This window comes from Caloenas nicobarica, chromosome 21 (assembly GCF_036013445.1).
Source record: "Caloenas nicobarica isolate bCalNic1 chromosome 21, bCalNic1.hap1, whole genome shotgun sequence".
NCBI lineage: Eukaryota > Metazoa > Chordata > Aves > Columbiformes > Columbidae > Caloenas > Caloenas nicobarica.
In genome coordinates, this window is record NC_088265.1 from 7484760 (window position 1) to 7511888 (window position 27129).

The 27129-nt window shown below is 52.8% G+C and overlaps 10 non-coding genes across 10 annotated transcripts; all 10 read left to right on the forward strand.

Moving 5' to 3' along the window:
* The first annotated feature begins 1989 nt into the window (after window positions 1–1989).
* On the forward strand, window positions 1990–2074 carry LOC135997266 (small nucleolar RNA SNORD45). Its single transcript, XR_010607381.1, has one exon. It is a non-coding gene; the product is annotated as a small nucleolar RNA SNORD45 (small nucleolar RNA).
* Window positions 2075–4521: 2447 nt separating this feature from the next.
* Window positions 4522–4606, forward strand: LOC135997291 (small nucleolar RNA SNORD45). Its single transcript, XR_010607404.1, has one exon. It is a non-coding gene; the product is annotated as a small nucleolar RNA SNORD45 (small nucleolar RNA).
* Window positions 4607–7053: 2447 nt separating this feature from the next.
* LOC135997273 (small nucleolar RNA SNORD45) lies at window positions 7054–7138 on the forward strand. The gene has a single exon (XR_010607387.1). It is a non-coding gene; the product is annotated as a small nucleolar RNA SNORD45 (small nucleolar RNA).
* A 2446-nt stretch (window positions 7139–9584) lies between these two features.
* On the forward strand, window positions 9585–9669 carry LOC135997293 (small nucleolar RNA SNORD45). The gene has a single exon (XR_010607406.1). It is a non-coding gene; the product is annotated as a small nucleolar RNA SNORD45 (small nucleolar RNA).
* A 2447-nt stretch (window positions 9670–12116) lies between these two features.
* LOC135997274 (small nucleolar RNA SNORD45) lies at window positions 12117–12201 on the forward strand. The gene has a single exon (XR_010607388.1). It is a non-coding gene; the product is annotated as a small nucleolar RNA SNORD45 (small nucleolar RNA).
* A 2447-nt stretch (window positions 12202–14648) lies between these two features.
* LOC135997275 (small nucleolar RNA SNORD45) lies at window positions 14649–14733 on the forward strand. Its single transcript, XR_010607389.1, has one exon. It is a non-coding gene; the product is annotated as a small nucleolar RNA SNORD45 (small nucleolar RNA).
* Window positions 14734–17179: 2446 nt separating this feature from the next.
* LOC135997276 (small nucleolar RNA SNORD45) lies at window positions 17180–17264 on the forward strand. The gene has a single exon (XR_010607390.1). It is a non-coding gene; the product is annotated as a small nucleolar RNA SNORD45 (small nucleolar RNA).
* A 2446-nt stretch (window positions 17265–19710) lies between these two features.
* LOC135997277 (small nucleolar RNA SNORD45) lies at window positions 19711–19795 on the forward strand. Its single transcript, XR_010607391.1, has one exon. It is a non-coding gene; the product is annotated as a small nucleolar RNA SNORD45 (small nucleolar RNA).
* A 2446-nt stretch (window positions 19796–22241) lies between these two features.
* Window positions 22242–22326, forward strand: LOC135997286 (small nucleolar RNA SNORD45). Its single transcript, XR_010607399.1, has one exon. It is a non-coding gene; the product is annotated as a small nucleolar RNA SNORD45 (small nucleolar RNA).
* Window positions 22327–24772: 2446 nt separating this feature from the next.
* LOC135997283 (small nucleolar RNA SNORD45) lies at window positions 24773–24857 on the forward strand. The gene has a single exon (XR_010607397.1). It is a non-coding gene; the product is annotated as a small nucleolar RNA SNORD45 (small nucleolar RNA).
* Window positions 24858–27129: the final 2272 nt, after the last annotated feature.

A 27129-nucleotide genomic window follows, 5' to 3' on the forward strand; every position in this document is an offset into this window, starting at 1 on the left:
ACTGCAAGAGTGTGATAGCTGCTGGAGCAGAGAGGAGCACACCTTGTATTGCTTGGATTTCTGAAGGCAGAAAGACTCGCATCGGTTTGACCCCAAAAGGACATTGTTTCCAAATGCGTGGCCAGGTTCCGCTGAAATGTTGGCTTGGGCATGAATGACTGGAAGTGCCTGTTAGGAGAGCTCCATTGGTGTGGACCCGTGTAGCCTTCATGATTTAGCTTCCAGGTGTGAGAATGCAAAAGAAAACTTGAGCTCGGGCCGGTCTTGCTCTGAAACCGAAATGGTTTCAACTCCTGCCCAGGTTTCTGAGCGACCCGTGAAGGTTCCAGGCAGCCGAGGTTGTGCCCCAGGGTGTCTGAGAGTCGCCCGCTCTGCAGTTGTCCAGCAGCGGGGCCGTGCAGATAATGTTTGAGGTGACAAAGCTCTCGGCAAGCGACACCATTTGAGTTCATTTGCTTTTATATGGGGATATACACACCCGCTGAAAAGGTGGTGTTGGTGTTTACACGCAGTAGACAGCCAGATCCCTGGAGTGTTCAGGTGCCCTTGTCGGTTACTGAGGAAACTGTGTGCGAGACGGAAAAGGGAAGGTCCGGGGGCACGTTCGAGGTGGTTTTTCCAGCTCACTGTAGAACCTGGGGTTTTAGTGTTTTGTTGCAGAGTTTCACTGGTGATTTGAATGTGTTCTTGTTGTTCCTAAAATATTATGAATTTATTTCATTTCCTATGCCCCTACCTTCCAGGAGAAGCAGCTTCAACGCGCTCCCTCTGTGCTGCAGCCGTCCTGGCCCTTCTGCTGAGACCGAGCTCATCTCTTGCACAAGTACAGACTCTCCTCGTTAGCGCTGCTGAAGCTTCTGCGGTAACGAGCGTGGTTGGGAGGCCCAGCACACGAGCTGCTGTTCTGCTTGCAGGGAAAACTGGCTGCTCTTGGTGTGGGGAAGGCAGGAGGATTCGTTTTGTTGCCGTCTGAGCTGTGATGGATGATGAGGTTCTGAATGACCCGCAGGACGGGTGAGTGTGTCTTTCTAGGGAGATGTTTTAAATTAGCCAGCGTCACATGCCGCCTGTAAAAGTTTCTGTGCGATACCTGTGTCACCCGAGGCTCTGTGGACAGCCAGGCTCTGGGTGCTAAGGCTCCTTGGGAGAGTGAGACCAGGCCCAGGGCTGTGTTTTGACTTGGAGCTTTATTATTGTGGGAAGACTTTAGCAAGCAGCGTAGCTTATTGCTACCCAGAATTTTCTAGCAATGAGCATGGCCTTCCGCTGAGTGAAATTTCCAGTTCCTTAGAGTTTTGAGCCACTTGGTGCTGCCGAGTGTCCCGAGGGACCCCCGGTCCCGGGAAGCCCCGGAGCTGAGCCCACAACTGATGATGTGTTGGTGCTTTGTGCAGGTGACGCCGCAGAGGCCACGATGGGAAACCCGGGCGTCCCCAGCACGTTCCTGTTGGAGCAGCGCGTGGCCTGTGCAGCTTCGTGTGGGACAAGGGAGGCGACTCTGTCAGTGCCGACTCAGTTCAGTGCAGCTGCGCTTGGATTTCGAGCAAGAACCCTCGCTGGCCTGGTGAGACTTGGGGCTTGTGTATTTCTGAGAATGATACGGGTCTGTTCGGCAGGTCTTTAATTGCTGTGCACTTTTCCCCTGACAAGGAGGATTCATTTTCAATGTTGTTCATTCCGCGTAGCTCTCTCCCTTGTACGGATAAATTTTCCCGCTCTCAAACGTTCCCTCTCCATTTTGGGGTTGAATTTCTCACCGTCTCTTGTGTCTTTTGTTTCCCTTCTCCTGCAAACTGGGGTGGAAAAGAGAAGGCGAAGGGCTGCGCTGCCTCCAGGCAGGGCCTTGGTTGCTTGTGTAATGTATCTCTAGTCCATCTCGAGGAAGAAATAGATGACTGGTGTTACAAATAAATAAGCTGCGTCCTGTTTGAGGCACAAAGCGTGTTGGATTTGAAGGCCTAGGGCAGGACGGGAGGAGCTGCCTTCTTGGGTCAATGATGGGTGTTGGCATGTATTATCTGAGCTGGAGCTGATGTCTGTCACCACTTGAGCTCTAGAATTACTCTGAGACCCAGGAAGCTCCAGTCTCTTTTGGAGCTTGTCCATACTGTGGAATCCCCTTTCCGTCACAGAATCTAATGCAGCCCGTGGAGCAGGGGGCACTGCTTGAGGTTCCTCTGTTTCTGCGTTAGGGAGGCGTCGTCCTTGGGCTCACGCTGGGCGTTACGGGGAGACGCTTTCACGTGAGCTGAAGGCAGCTCTGAGTACCCAAGGCTGACCGGTGTTAACAAACGCTGCTGCCGAGATTTGGGGGTGACGGAACCAGCCGGTCGTGACGAGCGTGGATGTTCCTGAACCACAAACAGCGTCTCGTCCCGGCTGCACACCCAGAGTGTTTGAAGGGCCGTGTCTCAGCTTCCTTTGATTGCAATTCACACTCCAGGTCGGATTTGCTTTTTAAGGCGCGTGCTCTGCTTCCAGCTTTTGTGTTGGGGCTTGTTCTGTTATTTCTGCAATGCCGTGAAAGCTCAACTGCAAGAGTGTGATAGCTGCTGGAGCAGAGAGGAGCACACCTTGTATTGCTTGGATTTCTGAAGGCAGAAAGACTCGCATCGGTTTGACCCCAAAAGGACATTGTTTCCAAATGCGTGGCCAGGTTCCGCTGAAATGTTGGCTTGGGCATGAATGACTGGAAGTGCCTGTTAGGAGAGCTCCATTGGTGTGGACCCGTGTAGCCTTCATGATTTAGCTTCCAGGTGTGAGAATGCAAAAGAAAACTTGAGCTCGGGCCGGTCTTGCTCTGAAACCGAAATGGTTTCAACTCCCGCCCAGGTTTCTGAGAGACCCGTGAAGGTTCCAGGCAGCCGAGGTTGTGCCCCAGGGTGTCTGAGAGTCGCCCGCTCTGCAGTTGTCCAGCAGCGGGTCCGTGCAGATAATGTTTGAGGTGACAAAGCTCTCGGCAAGCGACACCATTTGAGTTCATTTGCTTTTATATGGGGATATACACACCAGCTGAAAAGGTGGTGTTGGTGTTTACACGCAGTAGACAGCCAGATCCCTGGAGTGTTCAGGTGCCCTTGTCGGTTACTGAGGAAACTGCGTGCGAGACGGAAAAGGGAAGGTCCGGGGGCACGTTCGAGGTGGTTTTTCCAGCTCACTGTAGAACCTGGGGTTTTAGTGTTTTGTTGCAGAGTTTCACTGGTGATTTGAATGTGTTCTTGTTGTTCCTAAAATATTATGAATTTATTTCATTTCCTATGCCCCTACCTTCCAGGAGAAGCAGCTTCAACGCGCTCCCTCTGTGCTGCAGCCGTCCTGGCCCTTCTGCTGAGACCGAGCTCATCTCTTGCACAAGTACAGACTCTCCTCGTTAGCGCTGCTGAAGCTTCTGCGGTAACGAGCGTGGTTGGGAGGCCCAGCGCACGAGCTGCTGTTCTGCTTGCAGGGAAAACTGGCTGCTCTTGGTGTGGGGAAGGCAGGAGGATTCGTTTTGTTGCCGTCTGAGCTGTGATGGATGATGAGGTTCTGAATGACCCGCAGGACGGGTGAGTGTGTCTTTCTAGGGAGATGTTTTAAATTAGCCAGCGTCACATGCCGCCTGTAAAAGTTTCTGTGCGATACCTGTGTCACCCGAGGCTCTGTGGACAGCCAGGCTCTGGGTGCTAAGGCTCCTTGGGAGAGTGAGACCTGGCCCAGGGCTGTGTTTTGACTTGGAGCTTTATTATTGTGGGAAGACTTTAGCAAGCAGCGTAGCTTATTGCTACCCAGAATTTTCTAGCAATGAGCATGGCCTTCCGCTGAGTGAAATTTCCAGTTCCTTAGAGTTTTGAGCCACTTGGTGCTGCCGAGTGTCCCGAGGGACCCCCGGTCCCGGGAAGCCCCGGAGCTGAGCCCACAACTGACGGTGTGTTGGTGCTTTGTGCAGGTGACGCCGCAGAGGCCACGATGGGAAACCCGGGTGTCCCCAGCACGTTCCTGTTGGAGCAGCGCGTGGCCTGTGCAGCTTCGTGTGGGACAAGGGAGGCGACTCTGTCAGTGCCGACTCAGTTCAGTGCAGCTGCGCTTGGATTTCGAGCAAGAACCCTCGCTGGCCTGGTGAGACTTGGGGCTTGTGTATTTCTGAGAATGATACGGGTCTGTTCGGCAGGTCTTTAATTGCTGTGCACTTTTCCCCTGACAAGGAGGATTCATTTTCAATGTTGTTCATTCCGCGTAGCTCTCTCCCTTGTACGGATAAATTTTCCCGCTCTCAAACGTTCCCTCTCCATTTTGGGGTTGAATTTCTCACCGTCTCTTGTGTCTTTTGTTTCCCTTCTCCTGCAAACTGGGGTGGAAAAGAGAAGGCGAAGGGCTGCGCTGCCTCCAGGCAGGGCCTTGGTTGCTTGTGTAATGTATCTCTAGTCCATCTCGAGGAAGAAATAGATGACTGGTGTTTACAAATAAATAAGCTGCGTCTTGTTTGAGGCACAAAGCGTGTTGGATTTGAAGGCCTAGGGCAGGACGGGAGGAGCTGCCTTCTTGCGTCAGTGATGGGTGTTGGCATGTATTATCTGAGCTGGAGCTGATGTCTGTCACCACTTGAGCTCTAGAATGACTCTGAGACCCAGGAAGCTCCAGTCTCTTTTGGAGCTTGTCCAGACTGTGGAATCCCCTTTCCGTCACAGAATCTAATGCAGCCCGTGGAGCAGGGGGCACTGCTTGAGGTTCCTCTGTTTCTGCGTTAGGGAGGCGTCGTCCTTGGGCTCACGCTGGGCGTTACGGGGAGACGCTTTCACGTGAGCTGAAGGCAGCTCTGAGTACCCAAGGCTGACCGGTGTTAACAAACGCTGCTGCCGAGATTTGGGGGTGACGGAACCAGCCGGTCGTGACGAGCGTGGATGTTCCTGAACCACAAACAGCGTCTCGTCCCGCCTGCACACCCAGAGTGTTTGAAGGGCCGTGTCTCAGCTTCCTTTGATTGCAATTCACACTCCAGGTCGGATTTGCTTTTTAAGGCGGGTGCTCTGCTTCCAGCTTTTGTGTTGGGGCTTGTTGTGTTATTTCTGCAATGCCGTGAAAGCTCAACTGCAAGAGTGTGATAGCTGCTGGAGCAGAGAGGAGCACACCTTGTATTGCTTGGATTTCTGAAGGCAGAAAGACTCGCATCGGTTTGACCCCAAAAGGACATTGTTTCCAAATGCGTGGCCAGGTTCCGCTGAAATGTTGGCTTGGGCATGAATGACTGGAAGTGCCTGTTAGGAGAGCTCCATTGGTGTGGACCCGTGTAGCCTTCATGATTTAGCTTCCAGGTGTGAGAATGCAAAAGAAAACTTGAGCTCGGGCCGGTCTTGCTCTGAAACCGAAATGGTTTCAACTCCTGCCCAGGTTTCTGAGCGACCCGTGAAGGTTCCAGGCAGCCGAGGTTGTGCCCCAGGGTGTCTGAGAGTCGCCCGCTCTGCAGTTGTCCAGCAGCGGGGCCGTGCAGATAATGTTTGAGGTGACAAAGCTCTCGGCAAGCGACACCATTTGAGTTCATTTGCTTTTATATGGGGATATACACACCCGCTGAAAAGGTGGTGTTGGTGTTTACACGCAGTAGACAGCCAGATCCCTGGAGTGTTCAGGTGCCCTTGTCGGTTACTGAGGAAACTGTGTGCGAGACGGAAAAGGGAAGGTCCGGGGGCACGTTCGAGGTGGTTTTTCCAGCTCACTGTAGAACCTGGGGTTTTAGTGTTTTGTTGCAGAGTTTCACTGGTGATTTGAATGTGTTCTTGTTGTTCCTAAAATATTATGAATTTATTTCATTTCCTACGCCCCTACCTTCCAGGAGAAGCAGCTTCAACGCACTCCCTCTGTGCTGCAGCCGTCCTGGCCCTTCTGCTGAGACCGAGCTCATCTCTTGCACAAGTACAGACTCTCCTCGTTAGCGCTGCTGAAGCTTCTGCGGTAACGAGCGTGGTTGGGAGGCCCAGCACACGAGCTGCTGTTCTGCTTGCAGGGAAAACTGGCTGCTCTTGGTGTGGGGAAGGCAGGAGTATTCGTTTTGTTGCCGTCTGAGCTGTGATGGATGATGAGGTTCTGAATGACCCGCAGGACGGGTGAGTGTGTCTTTCTAGGGAGATGTTTTAAATTAGCCAGCGTCACATGCCGCCTGTAAAAGTTTCTGTGCGATACCTGTGTCACCCGAGGCTCTGTGGACAGCCAGGCTCTGGGTGCTAAGGCTCCTTGGGAGAGTGAGACCTGGCCCAGGGCTGTGTTTTGACTTGGAGCTTTATTATTGTGGGAAGACTTTAGCAAGCAGCGTAGCTTATTGCTACCCAGAATTTTCTAGCAATGAGCATGGCCTTCCGCTGAGTGAAATTTCCAGTTCCTTAGAGTTTTGAGCCACTTGGTGCTGCCGAGTGTCCCGAGGGACCCCCGGTCCCGGGAAGCCCCGGAGCTGAGCCCACAACTGACGGTGTGTTGGTGCTTTGTGCAGGTGACGCCGCAGAGGCCACGATGGGAAACCCGGGTGTCCCCAGCACGTTCCTGTTGGAGCAGCGCGTGGCCTGTGCAGCTTCGTGTGGGACAAGGGAGGCGACTCTGTCAGTGCCGACTCAGTTCAGTGCAGCTGCGCTTGGATTTCGAGCAAGAACCCTCGCTGGCCTGGTGAGACTTGGGGCTTGTGTATTTCTGAGAATGATACGGGTCTGTTCGGCAGGTCTTTAATTGCTGTGCACTTTTCCCCTGACAAGGAGGATTCATTTTCAATGTTGTTCATTCCGCGTAGCTCTCTCCCTTGTACGGATAAATTTTCCCGCTCTCAAACGTTCCCTCTCCATTTTGGGGTTGAATTTCTCACCGTCTCTTGTGTCTTTTGTTTCCCTTCTCCTGCAAACTGGGGTGGAAAAGAGAAGGCGAAGGGCTGCGCTGCCTCCAGGCAGGGCCTTGGTTGCTTGTGTAATGTATCTCTAGTCCATCTCGAGGAAGAAATAGATGACTGGTGTTTACAAATAAATAAGCTGCGTCCTGTTTGAGGCACAAAGCGTGTTGGATTTGAAGGCCTAGGGCAGGACGGGAGGAGCTGCCTTCTTGGGTCAGTGATGGGTGTTGGCATGTATTATCTGAGCTGGAGCTGATGTCTGTCACCGCTTGAGCTCTAGAATTACTCTGAGACCCAGGAAGCTCCAGTCTCTTTTGGAGCTTGTCCAGACTGTGGAATCCCCTTTCCGTCACAGAATCTAATGCAGCCCGTGGAGCAGGGGGCACTGCTTGAGGTTCCTCTGTTTCTGCGTTAGGGAGGCGTCGTCCTTGGGCTCACGCTGGGCGTTACGGGGAGACGCTTTCACGTGAGCTGAAGGCAGCTCTGAGTACCCAAGGCTGACCGGTGTTAACAAACGCTGCTGCCGAGATTTGGGGGTGACGGAACCAGCCGGTCGTGACGAGCGTGGATGTTCCTGAACCACAAACAGCGTCTCGTCCCGCCTGCACACCCAGAGTGTTTGAAGGGCCGTGTCTCAGCTTCCTTTGATTGCAATTCACACTCCAGGTCGGATTTGCTTTTTAAGGCGCGTGCTCTGCTTCCAGCTTTTGTGTTGGGGCTTGTTGTGTTATTTCTGCAATGCCGTGAAAGCTCAACTGCAAGAGTGTGATAGCTGCTGGAGCAGAGAGGAGCACACCTTGTATTGCTTGGATTTCTGAAGGCAGAAAGACTCGCATCGGTTTGACCCCAAAAGGACATTGTTTCCAAATGCGTGGCCAGGTTCCGCTGAAATGTTGGCTTGGGCATGAATGACTGGAAGTGCCTGTTAGGAGAGCTCCATTGGTGTGGACCCGTGTAGCCTTCATGATTTAGCTTCCAGGTGTGAGAATGCAAAAGAAAACTTGAGCTCGGGCCGGTCTTGCTCTGAAACCGAAATGGTTTCAACTCCTGCCCAGGTTTCTGAGCGACCCGTGAAGGTTCCAGGCAGCCGAGGTTGTGCCCCAGGGTGTCTGAGAGTCGCCCGCTCTGCAGTTGTCCAGCAGCGGGGCCGTGCAGATAATGTTTGAGGTGACAAAGCTCTCGGCAAGCGACACCATTTGAGTTCATTTGCTTTTATATGGGGATATACACACCCGCTGAAAAGGTGGTGTTGGTGTTTACACGCAGTAGACAGCCAGATCCCTGGAGTGTTCAGGTGCCCTTGTCGGTTACTGAGGAAACTGTGTGCGAGACGGAAAAGGGAAGGTCCGGGGGCACGTTCGAGGTGGTTTTTCCAGCTCACTGTAGAACCTGGGGTTTTAGTGTTTTGTTGCAGAGTTTCACTGGTGATTTGAATGTGTTCTTGTTGTTCCTAAAATATTATGAATTTATTTCATTTCCTATGCCCCTACCTTCCAGGAGAAGCAGCTTCAACGCGCTCCCTCTGTGCTGCAGCCGTCCTGGCCCTTCTGCTGAGACCGAGCTCATCTCTTGCACAAGTACAGACTCTCCTCGTTAGCGCTGCTGAAGCTTCTGCGGTAACGAGCGTGGTTGGGAGGCCCAGCACACGAGCTGCTGTTCTGCTTGCAGGGAAAACTGGCTGCTCTTGGTGTGGGGAAGGCAGGAGGATTCGTTTTGTTGCCGTCTGAGCTGTGATGGATGATGAGGTTCTGAATGACCCGCAGGACGGGTGAGTGTGTCTTTCTAGGGAGATGTTTTAAATTAGCCAGCGTCACATGCCGCCTGTAAAAGTTTCTGTGCGATACCTGTGTCACCCGAGGCTCTGTGGACAGCCAGGCTCTGGGTGCTAAGGCTCCTTGGGAGAGTGAGACCAGGCCCAGGGCTGTGTTTTGACTTGGAGCTTTATTATTGTGGGAAGACTTTAGCAAGCAGCGTAGCTTATTGCTACCCAGAATTTTCTAGCAATGAGCATGGCCTTCCGCTGAGTGAAATTTCCAGTTCCTTAGAGTTTTGAGCCACTTGGTGCTGCCGAGTGTCCCGAGGGACCCCCGGTCCCGGGAAGCCCCGGAGCTGAGCCCACAACTGATGATGTGTTGGTGCTTTGTGCAGGTGACGCCGCAGAGGCCACGATGGGAAACCCGGGCGTCCCCAGCACGTTCCTGTTGGAGCAGCGCGTGGCCTGTGCAGCTTCGTGTGGGACAAGGGAGGCGACTCTGTCAGTGCCGACTCAGTTCAGTGCAGCTGCGCTTGGATTTCGAGCAAGAACCCTCGCTGGCCTGGTGAGACTTGGGGCTTGTGTATTTCTGAGAATGATACGGGTCTGTTCGGCAGGTCTTTAATTGCTGTGCACTTTTCCCCTGACAAGGAGGATTCATTTTCAATGTTGTTCATTCCGCGTAGCTCTCTCCCTTGTACGGATAAATTTTCCCGCTCTCAAACGTTCCCTCTCCATTTTGGGGTTGAATTTCTCACCGTCTCTTGTGTCTTTTGTTTCCCTTCTCCTGCAAACTGGGCTGGAAAAGAGAAGGCGAAGGGCTGCGCTGCCTCCAGGCAGGGCCTTGGTTGCTTGTGTAATGTATCTCTAGTCCATCTCGAGGAAGAAATAGATGACTGGTGTTACAAATAAATAAGCTGCGTCCTGTTTGAGGCACAAAGCGTGTTGGATTTGAAGGCCTAGGGCAGGACGGGAGGAGCTGCCTTCTTGGGTCAGTGATGGGTGTTGGCATGTATTATCTGAGCTGGAGCTGATGTCTGTCACCACTTGAGCTCTAGAATTACTCTGAGACCCAGGAAGCTCCAGTCTCTTTTGGAGCTTGTCCATACTGTGGAATCCCCTTTCCGTCACAGAATCTAATGCAGCCCATGGAGCAGGGGGCACTGCTTGAGGTTCCTCTGTTTCTGCGTTAGGGAGGCGTCGTCCTTGGGCTCACGCTGGGCGTTACGGGGAGACGCTTTCACGTGAGCTGAAGGCAGCTCTGAGTACCCAAGGCTGACCGGTGTTAACAAACGCTGCTGCCGAGATTTGGGGGTGACGGAACCAGCCGGTCGTGACGAGCGTGGATGTTCCTGAACCACAAACAGCGTCTCGTCCCGGCTGCACACCCAGAGTGTTTGAAGGGCCGTGTCTCAGCTTCCTTTGATTGCAATTCACACTCCAGGTCGGATTTGCTTTTTAAGGCGCGTGCTCTGCTTCCAGCTTTTGTGTTGGGGCTTGTTGTGTTATTTCTGCAATGCCGTGAAAGCTCAACTGCAAGAGTGTGATAGCTGCTGGAGCAGAGAGGAGCACACCTTGTATTGCTTGGATTTCTGAAGGCAGAAAGACTCGCATCGGTTTGACCCCAAAAGGACATTGTTTCCAAATGCGTGGCCAGGTTCCGCTGAAATGTTGGCTTGGGCATGAATGACTGGAAGTGCCTGTTAGGAGAGCTCCATTGGTGTGGACCCGTGTAGCCTTCATGATTTAGCTTCCAGGTGTGAGAATGCAAAAGAAAACTTGAGCTCGGGCCGGTCTTGCTCTGAAACCGAAATGGTTTCAACTCCCGCCCAGGTTTCTGAGAGACCCGTGAAGGTTCCAGGCAGCCGAGGTTGTGCCCCAGGGTGTCTGAGAGTCGCCCGCTCTGCAGTTGTCCAGCAGCGGGTCCGTGCAGATAATGTTTGAGGTGACAAAGCTCTCGGCAAGCGACACCATTTGAGTTCATTTGCTTTTATATGGGGATATACACACCAGCTGAAAAGGTGGTGTTGGTGTTTACACGCAGTAGACAGCCAGATCCCTGGAGTGTTCAGGTGCCCTTGTCGGTTACTGAGGAAACTGCGTGCGAGACGGAAAAGGGAAGGTCCGGGGGCACGTTCGAGGTGGTTTTTCCAGCTCACTGTAGAACCTGGGGTTTTAGTGTTTTGTTGCAGAGTTTCACTGGTGATTTGAATGTGTTCTTGTTGTTCCTAAAATATTATGAATTTATTTCATTTCCTATGCCCCTACCTTCCAGGAGAAGCAGCTTCAACGCGCTCCCTCTGTGCTGCAGCCGTCCTGGCCCTTCTGCTGAGACCGAGCTCATCTCTTGCACAAGTACAGACTCTCCTCGTTAGCGCTGCTGAAGCTTCTGCGGTAACGAGCGTGGTTGGGAGGCCCAGCGCACGAGCTGCTGTTCTGCTTGCAGGGAAAACTGGCTGCTCTTGATGTGGGGAAGGCAGGAGGATTCGTTTTGTTGCCGTCTGAGCTGTGATGGATGATGAGGTTCTGAATGACCCGCAGGACGGGTGAGTGTGTCTTTCTAGGGAGATGTTTTAAATTAGCCAGCGTCACATGCCGCCTGTAAAAGTTTCTGTGCGATACCTGTGTCACCCGAGGCTCTGTGGACAGCCAGGCTCTGGGTGCTAAGGCTCCTTGGGAGAGTGAGACCTGGCCCAGGGCTGTGTTTTGACTTGGAGCTTTATTATTGTGGGAAGACTTTAGCAAGCAGCGTAGCTTATTGCTACCCAGAATTTTCTAGCAATGAGCATGGCCTTCCGCTGAGTGAAATTTCCAGTTCCTTAGAGTTTTGAGCCACTTGGTGCTGCCGAGTGTCCCGAGGGACCCCCGGTCCCGGGAAGCCCCGGAGCTGAGCCCACAACTGACGGTGTGTTGGTGCTTTGTGCAGGTGACGCCGCAGAGGCCACGATGGGAAACCCGGGTGTCCCCAGCACGTTCCTGTTGGAGCAGCGCGTGGCCTGTGCAGCTTCGTGTGGGACAAGGGAGGCGACTCTGTCAGTGCCGACTCAGTTCAGTGCAGCTGCGCTTGGATTTCGAGCAAGAACCCTCGCTGGCTTGGTGAGACTTGGGGCTTGTGTATTTCTGAGAATGATACGGGTCTGTTCGGCAGGTCTTTAATTGCTGTGCACTTTTCCCCTGACAAGGAGGATTCATTTTCAATGTTGTTCATTCCGCGTAGCTCTCTCCCTTGTACAGATAAATTTTCCCGCTCTCAAACGTTCCCTCTCCATTTTGGGGTTGAATTTCTCACCGTCTCTTGTGTCTTTTGTTTCCCTTCTCCTGCAAACTGGGCTGGAAAAGAGAAGGCGAAGGGCTGCGCTGCCTCCAGGCAGGGCCTTGGTTGCTTGTGTAATGTATCTCTAGTCCATCTCGAGGAAGAAATAGATGACTGGTGTTTACAAATAAATAAGCTGCGTCCTGTTTGAGGCACAAAGCGTGTTGGATTTGAAGGCCTAGGGCAGGACGGGAGGAGCTGCCTTCTTGGGTCAGTGATGGGTGTTGGCATGTATTATCTGAGCTGGAGCTGATGTCTGTCACCGCTTGAGCTCTAGAATTACTCTGAGACCCAGGAAGCTCCAGTCTCTTTTGGAGCTTTTCCATACTGTGGAATCCCCTTTCCGTCACAGAATCTAATGCAGCCCATGGAGCAGGGGGCACTGCTTGAGGTTCCTCTATTTCTGCGTTAGGGAGGCGTCGTTCTTGGGCTCACGCTGGGCGTTACGGGGAGACGCTTTCACGTGAGCTGAAGGCAGCTCTGGGTACCCAAGGCTGACCGGTGTTAACAAATGCTGCTGCCGAGATTTGGGGGTGACGGAACCAGCCGGTCGTGACGAGCGTGGATGTTCCTGAACCACAAACAGCGTCTCGTCCCGCCTGCACACCCAGAGTGTTTGAAGGGCCGTGTCTCAGCTTCCTTTGATTGCAATTCACACTCCAGGTCGGATTTGCTTTTTAAGGCGCGTGCTCTGCTTCCAGCTTTTGTGTTGGGGTTTGTTGTGTTATTTCTGCAATGCCGTGAAAGCTCAACTGCAAGAGTGTGATAGCTGCTGGAGCAGAGAGGAGCACACCTTGTATTGCTTGGATTTCTGAAGGCAGAAAGACTCGCATCGGTTTGACCCCAAAAGGACATTGTTTCCAAATGCGTGGCCAGGTTCCGCTGAAATGTTGGCTTGGGCGTGAATGACTGGAAGTGCCTGTTAGGAGAGCTCCATTGGTGTGGACCCGTGTAGCCTTCATGATTTAGCTTCCAGGTGTGAGAATGCAAAAGAAAACTTGAGCTCGGGCCGGTCTTGCTCTAAAACCGAAATGGTTTCAACCCCTGCCCAGGTTTCTGAGAGACCCGTGAAGGTTCCAGGCAGCCGAGGTTGTGCCCCAGGGTGTCTGAGAGTCGCCCGCTCTGCAGTTGTCCAGCAGCGGGTCCGTGCAGATAATGTTTGAGGTGACAAAGCTCTCGGCAAGCGACACCATTTGAGTTCATTTGCTTTTATATGGGGATATACACACCCGCTGAAAAGGTGGTGTTGGTGTTTACACGCAGTAGACAGCCAGATCCCTGGAGTGTTCAGGTGCCCTTGTCGGTTACTGAGGAAACTGCGTGCGAGACGGAAAAGGGAAGGTCCGGGGGCACGTTCGAGGTGGTTTTTCCAGCTCACTGTAGAACCTGGGGTTTTAGTGTTTTGTTGCAGAGTTTCACTGGTGATTTGAATGTGTTCTTGTTGTTCCTAAAATATTATGAATTTATTTCATTTCCTATGCCCCTACCTTCCAGGAGAAGCAGCTTCAACGCGCTCCCTCTGTGCTGCAGCCGTCCTGGCCCTTCTGCTGAGACCGAGCTCATCTCTTGCACAAGTACAGACTCTCCTCGTTAGCGCTGCTGAAGCTTCTGCGGTAACGAGCGTGGTTGGGAGGCCCAGCGCACGAGCTGCTGTTCTGCTTGCAGGGAAAACTGGCTGCTCTTGGTGTGGGGAAGGCAGGAGGATTCGTTTTGTTGCCGTCTGAGCTGTGATGGATGATGAGGTTCTGAATGACCCGCAGGACGGGTGAGTGTGTCTTTCTAGGGAGATGTTTTAAATTAGCCAGCGTCACATGCCGCCTGTAAAAGTTTCTGTGCGATACCTGTGTCACCTGAGGCTCTGTGGACAGCCAGGCTCTGGGTGCTAAGGCTCCTTGGGAGAGTGAGACCTGGCCCAGGGCTGTGTTTTGACTTGGAGCTTTATTATTGTGGGAAGACTTTAGCAAGCAGCGTAGCTTATTGCTACCCAGAATTTTCTAGCAATGAGCATGGCCTTCCGCTGAGTGAAATTTCCAGTTCCTTAGAGTTTTGAGCCACTTGGTGCTGCCGAGTGTCCCGAGGGACCCCCGGTCCCGGGAAGCCCCGGAGCTGAGCCCACAACTGACGGTGTGTTGGTGCTTTGTGCAGGTGACGCCGCAGAGGCCACGATGGGAAACCCGGGTGTCCCCAGCACGTTCCTGTTGGAGCAGCGCGTGGCCTGTGCAGCTTCGTGTGGGACAAGGGAGGCGACTCTGTCAGTGCCGACTCAGTTCAGTGCAGCTGCGCTTGGATTTCGAGCAAGAACCCTCGCTGGCTTGGTGAGACTTGGGGCTTGTGTATTTCTGAGAATGATACGGGTCTGTTCGGCAGGTCTTTAATTGCTGTGCACTTTTCCCCTGACAAGGAGGATTCATTTTCAATGTTGTTCATTCCGCGTAGCTCTCTCCCTTGTACAGATAAATTTTCCCGCTCTCAAACGTTCCCTCTCCATTTTGGGGTTGAATTTCTCACCGTCTCTTGTGTCTTTTGTTTCCCTTCTCCTGCAAACTGGGCTGGAAAAGAGAAGGCGAAGGGCTGCGCTGCCTCCAGGCAGGGCCTTGGTTGCTTGTGTAATGTATCTCTAGTCCATCTCGAGGAAGAAATAGATGACTGGTGTTTACAAATAAATAAGCTGCGTCCTGTTTGAGGCACAAAGCGTGTTGGATTTGAAGGCCTAGGGCAGGACGGGAGGAGCTGCCTTCTTGGGTCAGTGATGGGTGTTGGCATGTATTATCTGAGCTGGAGCTGATGTCTGTCACCGCTTGAGCTCTAGAATTACTCTGAGACCCAGGAAGCTCCAGTCTCTTTTGGAGCTTTTCCATACTGTGGAATCCCCTTTCCGTCACAGAATCTAATGCAGCCCATGGAGCAGGGGGCACTGCTTGAGGTTCCTCTATTTCTGCGTTAGGGAGGCGTCGTCCTTGGGCTCACGCTGGGCGTTACGGGGAGACGCTTTCACGTGAGCTGAAGGCAGCTCTGGGTACCCAAGGCTGACCGGTGTTAACAAATGCTGCTGCCGAGATTTGGGGGTGACGGAACCAGCCGGTCGTGACGAGCGTGGATGTTCCTGAACCACAAACAGCGTCTCGTCCCGCCTGCACACCCAGAGTGTTTGAAGGGCCGTGTCTCAGCTTCCTTTGATTGCAATTCACACTCCAGGTCGGATTTGCTTTTTAAGGCGCGTGCTCTGCTTCCAGCTTTTGTGTTGGGGTTTGTTGTGTTATTTCTGCAATGCCGTGAAAGCTCAACTGCAAGAGTGTGATAGCTGCTGGAGCAGAGAGGAGCACACCTTGTATTGCTTGGATTTCTGAAGGCAGAAAGACTCGCATCGGTTTGACCCCAAAAGGACATTGTTTCCAAATGCGTGGCCAGGTTCCGCTGAAATGTTGGCTTGGGCGTGAATGACTGGAAGTGCCTGTTAGGAGAGCTCCATTGGTGTGGACCCGTGTAGCCTTCATGATTTAGCTTCCAGGTGTGAGAATGCAAAAGAAAACTTGAGCTCGGGCCGGTCTTGCTCTGAAACCGAAATGGTTTCAACTCCCGCCCAGGTTTCTGAGAGACCCGTGAAGGTTCCAGGCAGCCGAGGTTGTGCCCCAGGGTGTCTGAGAGTCGCCCGCTCTGCAGTCGTCCAGCAGCGGGTCCGTGCAGATAATGTTTGAGGTGACAAAGCTCTCGGCAAGCGACACCATTTGAGTTCATTTGCTTTTATATGGGGATATACACACCAGCTGAAAAGGTGGTGTTGGTGTTTACACGCAGTAGACAGCCAGATCCCTGGAGTGTTCAGGTGCCCTTGTCGGTTACTGAGGAAACTGCGTGCGAGACGGAAAAGGGAAGGTCCGGGGGCACGTTCGAGGTGGTTTTTCCAGCTCACTGTAGAACCTGGGGTTTTAGTGTTTTGTTGCAGAGTTTCACTGGTGATTTGAATGTGTTCTTGTTGTTCCTAAAATATTATGAATTTATTTCATTTCCTATGCCCCTACCTTCCAGGAGAAGCAGCTTCAACGCGCTCCCTCTGTGCTGCAGCCGTCCTGGCCCTTCTGCTGAGACCGAGCTCATCTCTTGCACAAGTACAGACTCTCCTCGTTAGCGCTGCTGAAGCTTCTGCGGTAACGAGCGTGGTTGGGAGGCCCAGCACACGAGCTGCTGTTCTGCTTGCAGGGAAAACTGGCTGCTCTTGGTGTGGGGAAGGCAGGAGGATTCGTTTTGTTGCCGTCTGAGCTGTGATGGATGATGAGGTTCTGAATGACCCGCAGGACGGGTGAGTGTGTCTTTCTAGGGAGATGTTTTAAATTAGCCAGCGTCACATGCCGCCTGTAAAAGTTTCTGTGCGATACCTGTGTCACCCGAGGCTCTGTGGACAGCCAGGCTCTGGGTGCTAAGGCTCCTTGGGAGAGTGAGACCTGGCCCAGGGCTGTGTTTTGACTTGGAGCTTTATTATTGTGGGAAGACTTTAGCAAGCAGCGTAGCTTATTGCTACCCAGAATTTTCTAGCAATGAGCATGGCCTTCCGCTGAGTGAAATTTCCAGTTCCTTAGAGTTTTGAGCCACTTGGTGCTGCCGAGTGTCCCGAGGGACCCGCGGTCCCGGGAAGCCCCGGAGCTGAGCCCACAACTGACGGTGTGTTGGTGCTTTGTGCAGGTGACGCCGCAGAGGCCACGATGGGAAACCCGGGTGTCCCCAGCACGTTCCTGTTGGAGCAGCGCGTGGCCTGTGCAGCTTCGTGTGGGACAAGGGAGGCGACTCTGTCAGTGCCGACTCAGTTCAGTGCAGCTGCGCTTGGATTTCGAGCAAGAACCCTCGCTGGCTTGGTGAGACTTGGGGCTTGTGTATTTCTGAGAATGATACGGGTCTGTTCGGCAGGTCTTTAATTGCTGTGCACTTTTCCCCTGACAAGGAGGATTCATTTTCAATGTTGTTCATTCAGCGTAGCTCTCTCCCTTGTACGGATAAATTTTCCCGCTCTCAAACGTTCCCTCTCCATTTTGGGGTTGAATTTCTCACCGTCTCTTGTGTCTTTTGTTTCCCTTCTCCTGCAAACTGGGCTGGAAAAGAGAAGGCGAAGGGCTGCGCTGCCTCCAGGCAGGGCCTTGGTTGCTTGTGTAATGTATCTCTAGTCCATCTCGAGGAAGAAATAGATGACTGGTGTTACAAATAAATAAGCTGCGTCCTGTTTGAGGCACAAAGCGTGTTGGATTTGAAGGCCTAGGGCAGGACGGGAGGAGCTGCCTTCTTGGGTCAGTGATGGGTGTTGGCATGTATTATCTGAGCTGGAGCTGATGTCTGTCACCGCTTGAGCTCTAGAATTACTCTGAGACCCAGGAAGCTCCAGTCTCTTTTGAAGCTTTTCCAGACTGTGGAATCCCCTTTCCGTCACAGATTCTAATGCAGCCCATGGAGCAGGGGGCACTGCTTGAGGTTCCTCTATTTCTGCGTTAGGGAGGCGTCGTCCTTGGGCTCACGCTGGGCGTTACGGGGAGACGCTTTCACGTGAGCTGAAGGCAGCTCTGGGTACCCAAGGCTGACCGGTGTTAACAAACGCTGCTGCCGAGATTTGGGGGTGACGGAACCAGCCGGTCGTGACGAGCGTGGATGTTCCTGAACCACAAACAGCGTCTCGTCCCGCCTGCACACCCAGAGTGTTTGAAGGGCCGTGTCTCAGCTTCCTTTGATTGCAATTCACACTCCAGGTCGGATTTGCTTTTTAAGGCGCGTGCTCTGCTTCCAGCTTTTGTGTTGGGGTTTGTTGTGTTATTTCTGCAATGCCGTGAAAGCTCAACTGCAAGAGTGTGATAGCTGCTGGAGCAGAGAGGAGCACACCTTGTATTGCTTGGATTTCTGAAGGCAGAAAGACTCGCATCGGTTTGACCCCAAAAGGACATTGTTTCCAAATGCGTGGCCAGGTTCCGCTGAAATGTTGGCTTGGGCGTGAATGACTGGAAGTGCCTGTTAGGAGAGCTCCATTGGTGTGGACCCGTGTAGCCTTCATGATTTAGCTTCCAGGTGTGAGAATGCAAAAGAAAACTTGAGCTCGGGCCGGTCTTGCTCTAAAACCGAAATGGTTTCAACCCCTGCCCAGGTTTCTGAGAGACCCGTGAAGGTTCCAGGCAGCCGAGGTTGTGCCCCAGGGTGTCTGAGAGTCGCCCGCTCTGCAGTTGTCCAGCAGCGGGGCCGTGCAGATAATGTTTGAGGTGACAAAGCTCTCGGCAAGCGACACCATTTGAGTTCATTTGCTTTTATATGGGGATATACACACCAGCTGAAAAGGTGGTGTTGGTGTTTACACGCAGTAGACAGCCAGATCCCTGGAGTGTTCAGGTGCCCTTGTCGGTTACTGAGGAAACTGCGTGCGAGACGGAAAAGGGAAGGTCCGGGGGCACGTTCGAGGTGGTTTTTCCAGCTCACTGTAGAACCTGGGGTTTTAGTGTTTTGTTGCAGAGTTTCACTGGTGATTTGAATGTGTTCTTGTTGTTCCTAAAATATTATGAATTTATTTCATTTCCTATGCCCCTACCTTCCAGGAGAAGCAGCTTCAACGCGCTCCCTCTGTGCTGCAGCCGTCCTGGCCCTTCTGCTGAGACCGAGCTCATCTCTTGCACAAGTACAGACTCTCCTCGTTAGCGCTGCTGAAGCTTCTGCGGTAACGAGCGTGGTTGGGAGGCCCAGCGCACGAGCTGCTGTTCTGCTTGCAGGGAAAACTGGCTGCTCTTGATGTGGGGAAGGCAGGAGGATTCGTTTTGTTGCCGTCTGAGCTGTGATGGATGATGAGGTTCTGAATGACCCGCAGGACGGGTGAGTGTGTCTTTCTAGGGAGATGTTTTAAATTAGCCAGCGTCACATGCCGCCTGTAAAAGTTTCTGTGCGATACCTGTGTCACCCGAGGCTCTGTGGACAGCCAGGCTCTGGGTGCTAAGGCTCCTTGGGAGAGTGAGACCTGGCCCAGGGCTGTGTTTTGACTTGGAGCTTTATTATTGTGGGAAGACTTTAGCAAGCAGCGTAGCTTATTGCTACCCAGAATTTTCTAGCAATGAGCATGGCCTTCCGCTGAGTGAAATTTCCAGTTCCTTAGAGTTTTGAGCCACTTGGTGCTGCCGAGTGTCCCGAGGGACCCGCGGTCCCGGGAAGCCCCGGAGCTGAGCCCACAACTGACGGTGTGTTGGTGCTTTGTGCAGGTGACGCCGCAGAGGCCACGATGGGAAACCCGGGTGTCCCCAGCATGTTCCTGTTGGAGCAGCGCGTGGCCTGTGCAGCTTCGTGTGGGACAAGGGAGGCGACTCTGTCAGTGCCGACTCAGTTCAGTGCAGCTGCGCTTGGATTTCGAGCAAGAACCCTCGCTGGCTTGGTGAGACTTGGGGCTTGTGTATTTCTGAGAATGATACGGGTCTGTTCGGCAGGTCTTTAATTGCTGTGCACTTTTCCCCTGACAAGGAGGATTCATTTTCAATGTTGTTCATTCAGCGTAGCTCTCTCCCTTGTACGGATAAATTTTCCCGCTCTCAAACGTTCCCTCTCCATTTTGGGGTTGAATTTCTCACCGTCTCTTGTGTCTTTTGTTTCCCTTCTCCTGCAAACTGGGGTGGAAAAGAGAAGGCGAAGGGCTGCGCTGCCTCCAGGCAGGGCCTTGGTTGCTTGTGTAATGTATCTCTAGTCCATCTCGAGGAAGAAATAGATGACTGGTGTTACAAATAAATAAGCTGCGTCCTGTTTGAGGCACAAAGCGTGTTGGATTTGAAGGCCTAGGGCAGGACGGGAGGAGCTGCCTTCTTGGGTCAGTGATGGGTGTTGGCATGTATTATCTGAGCTGGAGCTGATGTCTGTCACCGCTTGAGCTCTAGAATTACTCTGAGACCCAGGAAGCTCCAGTCTCTTTTGAAGCTTTTCCATACTGTGGAATCCCCTTTCCGTCACAGATTCTAATGCAGCCCATGGAGCAGGGGGCACTGCTTGAGGTTCCTCTATTTCTGCGTTAGGGAGGCGTCGTCCTTGGGCTCACGCTGGGCGTTACAGGGAGACGCTTTCACGTGAGCTGAAGGCAGCTCTGGGTACCCAAGGCTGACCGGTGTTAACAAACGCTGCTGCCGAGATTTGGGGGTGACGGAACCAGCCGGTCGTGACGAGCGTGGATGTTCCTGAACCACAAACAGCGTCTCGTCCCGCCTGCACACCCAGAGTGTTTGAAGGGCCGTGTCTCAGCTTCCTTTGATTGCAATTCACACTCCAGGTCGGATTTGCTTTTTAAGGCGCGTGCTCTGCTTCCAGCTTTTGTGTTGGGGTTTGTTCTGTTATTTCTGCAATGCCGTGAAAGCTCAACTGCAAGAGTGTGATAGCTGCTGGAGCAGAGAGGAGCACACCTTGTATTGCTTGGATTTCTGAAGGCAGAAAGACTCGCATCGGTTTGACCCCAAAAGGACATTGTTTCCAAATGCGTGGCCAGGTTCCGCTGAAATGTTGGCTTGGGCATGAATGACTGGAAGTGCCTGTTAGGAGAGCTCCATTGGTGTGGACCCGTGTAGCCTTCATGATTTAGCTTCCAGGTGTGAGAATGCAAAAGAAAACTTGAGCTCGGGCCGGTCTTGCTCTGAAACCGAAATGGTTTCAACTCCCACCCAGGTTTCTGAGAGACCCGTGAAGGTTCCAGGCAGCCGAGGCTGTGCCCCAGGGTGTCTGAGAGTCGCCCGCTCTGCAGTTGTCCAGCAGCGGGGCCGTGCAGATAATGTTTGAGGTGACAAAGCTCTCGGCAAGCGACACCATTTGAGTTCATTTGCTTTTATATGGGGATATACACACCAGCTGAAAAGGTGGTGTTGGTGTTTACACGCAGTAGACAGCCAGATCCCTGGAGTGTTCAGGTGCCCTTGTCGGTTACTGAGGAAACTGCGTGCGAGACGGAAAAGGGAAGGTCCGGGGGCACGTTCGAGGTGGTTTTTCCAGCTCACTGTAGAACCTGGGGTTTTAGTGTTTTGTTGCAGAGTTTCACTGGTGATTTGAATGTGTTCTTGTTGTTCCTAAAATATTATGAATTTATTTCATTTCCTATGCCCCTACCTTCCAGGAGAAGCAGCTTCAACGCGCTCCCTCTGTGCTGCAGCTGTCCTGGCCCTTCTGCTGAGACCGAGCTCATCGCTTGCACAAGTACAGACTCTCCTCGTTAGCGCTGCTGAAGCTTCTGCGGTAACGAGCGTGGTTGGGAGGCCCAGCGCACGAGCTGCTGTTCTGCTTGCAGGGAAAACTGGCTGCTCTTGATGTGGGGAAGGCAGGAGGATTCGTTTTGTTGCCGTCTGAGCTGTGATGGATGATGAGGTTCTGAATGACCCGCAGGACGGGTGAGTGTGTCTTTCTAGGGAGATGTTTTAAATTAGCCAGCGTCACATGCCGCCTGTAAAAGTTTCTGTGCGATACCTGTGTCACCCGAGGCTCTGTGGACAGCCAGGCTCTGGGTGCTAAGGCTCCTTGGGAGAGTGAGACCTGGCCCAGGGCTGTGTTTTGACTTGGAGCTTTATTATTGTGGGAAGACTTTAGCAAGCAGCGTAGCTTATTGCTACCCAGAATTTTCTAGCAATGAGCATGGCCTTCCGCTGAGTGAAATTTCCAGTTCCTTAGAGTTTTGAGCCACTTGGTGCTGCCGAGTGTCCCGAGGGACCCCCGGTCCCGGGAAGCCCCGGAGCTGAGCCCACAACTGACGGTGTGTTGGTGCTTTGTGCAGGTGATGCCGCAGAGGCCACGATGGGAAACCCGGGTGTCCCCAGCACGTTCCTGTTGGAGCAGCGCGTGGCCTGTGCAGCTTCGTGTGGGACAAGGGAGGCGACTCTGTCAGTGCCGACTCAGTTCAGTGCAGCTGCGCTTGGATTTCGAGCAAGAACCCTCGCTGGCCTGGTGAGACTTGGGGCTTGTGTATTTCTGAGAATGATACGGGTCTGTTCGGCAGGTCTTTAATTGCTGTGCACTTTTCCCCTGACAAGGAGGATTCATTTTCAATGTTGTTCATTCCGCGTAGCTCTCTCCCTTGTACGGATAAATTTTCCCGCTCTCAAACGTTCCCTCTCCATTTTGGGGTTGAATTTCTCACCGTCTCTTGTGTCTTTTGTTTCCCTTCTCCTGCAAACTGGGGTGGAAAAGAGAAGGCGAAGGGCTGCACTGCCTCCAGGCAGGGCCTTGGTTGCTTGTGTAATGTATCTCTAGTCCATCTCGAGGAAGAAATAGATGACTGGTGTTACAAATAAATAAGCTGCGTCCTGTTTGAGGCACAAAGCGTGTTGGATTTGAAGGCCTAGGGCAGGACGGGAGGAGCTGCCTTCTTGGGTCAGTGATGGGTGTTGGCATGTATTATCTGAGCTGGAGCTGATGTCTGTCACCGCTTGAGCTCTAGAATGACTCTGAGACCCAGGAAGCTCCAGTCTCTTTTGGAGCTTTTCCATACTGTGGAATCCCCTTTCCGTCACAGAATCTAATGCAGCCCATGGAGCAGGGGGCACTGCTTGAGGTTCCTCTATTTCTGCATTAGGGAGGCGTCGTCCTTGGGCTCACGCTGGGCGTTACGGGGAGACGCTTTCACGTGAGCTGAAGGCAGCTCTGAGTACCCAAGGCTGACCGGTGTTAACAAACGCTGCTGCCGAGATTTGGGGGTGACGGAACCAGCTGGTCGTGACGAGCGTGGATGTTCCTGAACCACAAACAGCGTCTCGTCCCGCCTGCGCACCCAGAGTGTTTGAAGGGCCGTGTCTCAGCTTCCTTTGATTGCAATTCACACTCCAGGTCGGATTTGCTTTTTAAGGCGCGTGCTCTGCTTCCAGCTTTTGTGTTGGGGTTTGTTGTGTTATTTCTGCAATGCCGTGAAAGCTCAACTGCAAGAGTGTGATAGCTGCTGGAGCAGAGAGGAGCACACCTTGTATTGCTTGGATTTCTGAAGGCAGAAAGACTCGCATCGGTTTGACCCCAAAAGGACATTGTTTCCAAATGCGTGGCCAGGTTCCGCTGAAATGTTGGCTTGGGCGTGAATGACTGGAAGTGCCTGTTAGGAGAGCTCCATTGGTGTGGACCCGTGTAGCCTTCATGATTTAGCTTCCAGGTGTGAGAATGCAAAAGAAAACTTGAGCTCGGGCCGGTCTTGCTCTGAAACCGAAATGGTTTCAACCCCTGCCCAGGTTTCTGAGAGACCCCTGAAGGTTCCAGGCAGCCGAGGTTGTGCCCCGGGGTGTCTGAGAGTCGCCCGCTCTGCAGTTGTCCAGCAGCGGGGCCGTGCAGATAATGTTTGAGGTGACAGAGCTCTCGGCAAGCGACACCATTTGAGTTCATTTGCTTTTACATGGGGATATACACGCCCGCTGAAAAGGTGTTGTTGGTGTTTACACGCAGTAGACAGCCAGATCCCTGGAGTGTTCAGGTGCCCTTGTCGGTTACTGAGGAAACTGTGTGCGAAACGGAAAAGGGAAGGTCCAGGGGCACGTTCGAGGTGGTTTTTCCAGCTCACTGTAGAACCTGGGGGTTTAGTGTTTTGTTGCAGAGTTTCACTGGTGATTTGAATGTGTTCTTGTTGTTCCTAAAATATTATGAATTTATTTCATTTCCTACGCCCCTACCTTCCAGGAGAAGCAGCTTCAACGCACTCCCTCTGTGCTGCAGCCGTCCTGGCCCTTCTGCTGAGACCGAGCTCATCTCTTGCACAAGTACAGACTCTCCTCGTTAGCGCTGCTGAAGCTTCTGCGGTAACGAGCGTGGTTGGGAGGCCCAGCACACGAGCTGCTGTTCTGCTTGCAGGGAAAACTGGCTGCTCTTGGTGTGGGGAAGGCAGGAGGATTCGTTTTGTTGCCGTCTGAGCTGTGATGGATGATGAGGTTCTGAATGACCCGCAGGACGGGTGAGTGTGTCTTTCTAGGGAGATGTTTTAAATTAGCCAGCGTCACATGCCGCCTGTAAAAGTTTCTGTGCGATACCTGTGTCACCCGAGGCTCTGTGGACAGCCAGGCTCTGGGTGCTAAGGCTCCTTGGGAGAGTGAGACCTGGCCCAGGGCTGTGTTTTGACTTGGAGCTTTATTATTGTGGGAAGACTTTAGCAAGCAGCGTAGCTTATTGCTACCCAGAATTTTCTAGCAATGAGCATGGCCTTCCGCTGAGTGAAATTTCCAGTTCCTTAGAGTTTTGAGCCACTTGGTGCTGCCGAGTGTCCCGAGGGACCCCCGGTCCCGGGAAGCCCCGGAGCTGAGCCCACAACTGACGGTGTGTTGGTGCTTTGTGCAGGTGACGCCGCAGAGGCCACGATGGGAAACCCGGGTGTCCCCAGCACGTTCCTGTTGGAGCAGCGCGTGGCCTGTGCAGCTTCGTGTGGGACAAGGGAGGCGACTCTGTCAGTGCCGACTCAGTTCAGTGCAGCTGCGCTTGGATTTCGAGCAAGAACCCTCGCTGGCCTGGTGAGACTTGGGGCTTGTGTATTTCTGAGAATGATACGGGTCTGTTCGGCAGGTCTTTAATTGCTGTGCACTTTTCCCCTGACAAGGAGGATTCATTTTCAATGTTGTTCATTCCGCGTAGCTCTCTCCCTTGTACGGATAAATTTTCCCGCTCTCAAACGTTCCCTCTCCATTTTGGGGTTGAATTTCTCACCGTCTCTTGTGTCTTTTGTTTCCCTTCTCCTGCAAACTGGGGTGGAAAAGAGAAGGCGAAGGGCTGCGCTGCCTCCAGGCAGGGCCTTGGTTGCTTGTGTAATGTATCTCTAGTCCATCTCGAGGAAGAAATAGATGACTGGTGTTACAAATAAATAAGCTGCGTCCTGTTTGAGGCACAAAGCGTGTTGGATTTGAAGGCCTAGGGCAGGACGGGAGGAGCTGCCTTCTTGGGTCAGTGATGGGTGTTGGCATGTATTATCTGAGCTGGAGCTGATGTCTGTCACTGCTTGAGCTCTAGAATTACTCTGAGACCCAGGAAGCTCCAGTCTCTTTTGGAGCTTTTCCATACTGTGGAATCCCCTTTCCGTCACAGAATCTAATGCAGCCCATGGAGCAGGGGGCACTGCTTGAGGTTCCTCTATTTCTGCGTTAGGCAGGCGTCGTTCTTGGGCTCACGCTGGGTGTTACGGGGAGACGCTTTCATGTGAGCTGAAGGCAGCTCTGGGTACCCAAGGCAGACCGGTGTTAACAAACGCTGATGCCGAGTTTTGGGGGTGACGGAACCAGCCGGTCGTGACGAGCGTGGATGTTCCTGAACCACAAACAGCGTGTCATCCCGCCCGCACACCCAGAGTGTTTGAAGGGCCGTGTCACAGCTTCCTTTGATTGCAATTCACACTCCAGGTCGGATTTGCTTTTTAAGGCGCGTGCTCTGCTTCCAGCTTTTGTGTTGGGGTTTGTTGTGTTATTTCTGCAATGCCGTGAAAGCTCAACTGCAGGAGTGTGATAGCTGCTGGAGCAGAGAGGAGCACACCTTGTATTGCTTGGATTTCTGAAGGCAGAAAGACTCGCATCGGTTTGACCCCAAAAGGACATTGTTTCCAAATGCGTGGCCAGGTTCCGCTGAAATGTTGGCTTGGGCATGAATGACTGGAAGTGCCTGTTAGGAGAGCTCCGTTGGTGTGGACCCGTGTAGCCTTCATGATTTAGCTTCCAGGTGTGAGAATGCAAAAGAAAACTTGAGCTCGGGCCGGTCTTGCTCTGAAACCAAAATGGTTTCAACCCCTGCCCAGGTTTCGGAGAGACCCGTGAAGGTTCCAGGCAGCCGAGGTTGTGCCCCAGGGTGTCTGAGAGTCGCCCGCTCTGCAGTTGTCCAGCAGCGGGTCCGTGCAGATAATGTTTGAGGTGACAGAGCTCTCGGCAAGCGACACCATTTGAGTTCATTTGCTTTTACATGGGGATATACACGCCCGCTGAAAAGGTGTTGTTGGTGTTTACACGCAGTAGACAGCCAGATCCCTGGAGTGTTCAGGTGCCCTTGTCGGTTACTGAGGAAACTGTGTGCGAAACGGAAAAGGGAAGGTCCAGGGGCACGTTCGAGGTGGTTTTTCCAGCTCACTGTAGAACCTGGGGGTTTAGTGTTTTGTTGCAGAGTTTCACTGGTGATTTGAATGTGTTCTTGTTGTTCCTAAAATATTATGAATTTATTTCATTTCCTATGCCCCTACCTTCCAGGAGAAGCAGCTTCAACGCACTCCCTCTGTGCTGCAGCCGTCCTGGCCCTTCTGCTGAGACCGAGCTCATCTCTTGCACAAGTACAGACTCTCCTCGTTAGCGCTGCTGAAGCTTCTGCGGTAACGAGCGTGGTTGGGAGGCCCAGCGCACGAGCTGCTGTTCTGCTTGCAGGGAAAACTGGCTGCTCTTGGTGTGGGGAAGGCAGGAGGATTCGTTTTGTTGCCGTCTGAGCTGTGATGGATGATGAGGTTCTGAATGACCCGCAGGACGGGTGAGTGTGTCTTTCTAGGGAGATGTTTTAAATTAGCCAGCGTCACATGCCGCCTGTAAAAGTTTCTGTGCGATACCTGTGTCACCCGAGGCTCTGTGGACAGCCAGGCTCTGGGTGCTAAGGCTCCTTGGGAGAGTGAGACCTGGCCCAGGGCTGTGTTTTGACTTGGAGCTTTATTATTGTGGGAAGACTTTAGCAAGCAGCGTAGCTTATTGCTACCCAGAATTTTCTAGCAATGAGCATGGCCTTCCGCTGAGTGAAATTTCCAGTTCCTTAGAGTTTTGAGCCACTTGGTGCTGCCGAGTGTCCCGAGGGACCCGCGGTCCCGGGAAGCCCCGGAGCTGAGCCCACAACTGACGGTGTGTTGGTGCTTTGTGCAGGTGACGCCGCAGAGGCCACGATGGGAAACCCGGGTGTCCCCAGCACGTTCCTGTTGGAGCAGCGCGTGGCCTGTGCAGCTTCGTGTGGGACAAGGGAGGCGACTCTGTCAGTGCCGACTCAGTTCAGTGCAGCTGCGCTTGGATTTCGAGCAAGAACCCTCGCTGGCCTGGTGAGACTTGGGGCTTGTGTATTTCTGAGAATGATACGGGTCTGTTCGGCAGGTCTTTAATTGCTGTGCACTTTTCCCCTGACAAGGAGGATTCATTTTCAATGTTGTTCATTCCGCGTAGCTCTCTCCCTTGTACGGATAAATTTTCCCGCTCTCAAACGTTCCCTCTCCATTTTGGGGTTGAATTTCTCACCGTCTCTTGTGTCTTTTGTTTCCCTTCTCCTGCAAACTGGGGTGGAAAAGAGAAGGCG